Source organism: Dipteris shenzhenensis, chromosome 2 (assembly GCF_047967505.1).
Source record: "Dipteris shenzhenensis isolate YYH24624 ecotype China chromosome 2, Dip_SZ_1.0, whole genome shotgun sequence".
Lineage (NCBI taxonomy): Eukaryota > Viridiplantae > Streptophyta > Polypodiopsida > Gleicheniales > Dipteridaceae > Dipteris > Dipteris shenzhenensis.
In genome coordinates this window covers 1,565,350-1,566,916 of record NC_141597.1, presented here as the reverse complement: position 1 = coordinate 1,566,916, position 1,567 = coordinate 1,565,350, and positions in this window count along the sequence as shown.

Here is a 1,567-nt window from a genome sequence, read left to right as displayed (position 1 = left end):
GAGAGCTTGAAATCTGAGATTCCAACCCAACATTGGACTCCTGGGAGGAATGATCCTCTCCCATTGGTGGATCCCCTAGGGTGACAGTGCAGGCTGTGAAGGTTGTGGAGGATGCAGACAATTTAAAATTAATGGCTTTCTTCTACACACGGGGATGCGAAACCAATCGAAGAGCCCCTGATACAAACAGGCAAGTGATGTCCTCCATTAAAAAAATAGCGGGCTTATATTTGCTACTCAAACTATGTAAGCTCCCTCCCTAGCAAGGCCTTCCTGCAAATGATATTGGACAAGTTACATAACTAACGTCCCTCCCCTTCGTAGTTCTCTGGCTCCGAAGTACTCAGCCCATGCAATCCAACGCCTTTTAAAAAGTTCACTTAAAGATACATAGATGGCAAAGGCTTTACTGAGCTCTTGATTCCAACTTGCAACATTGTGCAAAGGCTTTACTGATCTCTTGATTCCAGCTTGCAACATTGTAACACTGCAGCATGTGTTTTTCTCAATGCTAGAGAGTTTTGGCAAAATGAAAGGAGAAATGAAGCTCCGACCAAAAATGGGAATCCACAAGCCGTCATTATTGGAATGACTTCAAAAGTAAGAGAGAATCCAAGAGGAACATAGGGTGCTCCAGGAGAGAGCAAGAGCCCTCCTGTAGGTAAACTCATAATTGCGGTCTTAGATGATAGCCTATTTTCAGACTCAATTGAGTGGTTGAGTACTAATGCATTATTTGGGCACCTGCTTGGAGCTAGACCTCCTTTAGTTGTTATTGAGAGCTGGGTAAGAACAAACTGGGTTAGGAAAGGTCTCATGGTTACTAATGTAAGATTCCTTAAAAAGGGATTTTTTTTGCTATCTTGAATGGTGGTCCCATGACTTCTCTCCTGATAACCCAAGGTCCATTGTGACCCTTGTCTGCTGTGGCTAGCAACAATAGAGTAGACTCAACAAGTGCTAAAAAAGGCTAGAAAAGACAGGGCCAAAATTAGAGCTAGAAGAATGGACAGGTTGCATGATATAATTAGTAGTCTAGAAGTTCGTGCTAGACAAGGAGACCCTTAAGCTCAGGCTGATGACCTTTTGCTAAAAGGAAGGGAGGTGAGGAGGCAAGATCAAATTATCCTTAATGATTCTAAGGTTTACTTAGGGACTGGTGAGCAGGTAAGGTAGACAGACCCTCCGGAGAATACTTTAAACTTATAAGACAAAAAAGAGCAAATGAAGTACCTCTTCTTAGAAAGGCAAATAACACTCTAGCTACTTCCCCTGAAGAGAATATGGAGCTTATACAATTACATGTTAAAAGTTTACTCTCTTCCACTATAATCCCTGATGATGAGGTCAACAGAGCTAGGGACTTATGAGACTAGCTAGAGAATGAACTATGCACAACTTTGACAATGTCTACCTTGAAAAACCTCTCACCTTGGAGGAGCTCAAGGAAGCAGTCAAAGTAATGGAAGATGGCAAAACCCCAAGTGAAGATGGACTTCCAATAGAATTCTTTAAGATTTTTTGGGAAATTATTGGACCATACCTTTTGTTTCTATGGCAAGAGAGT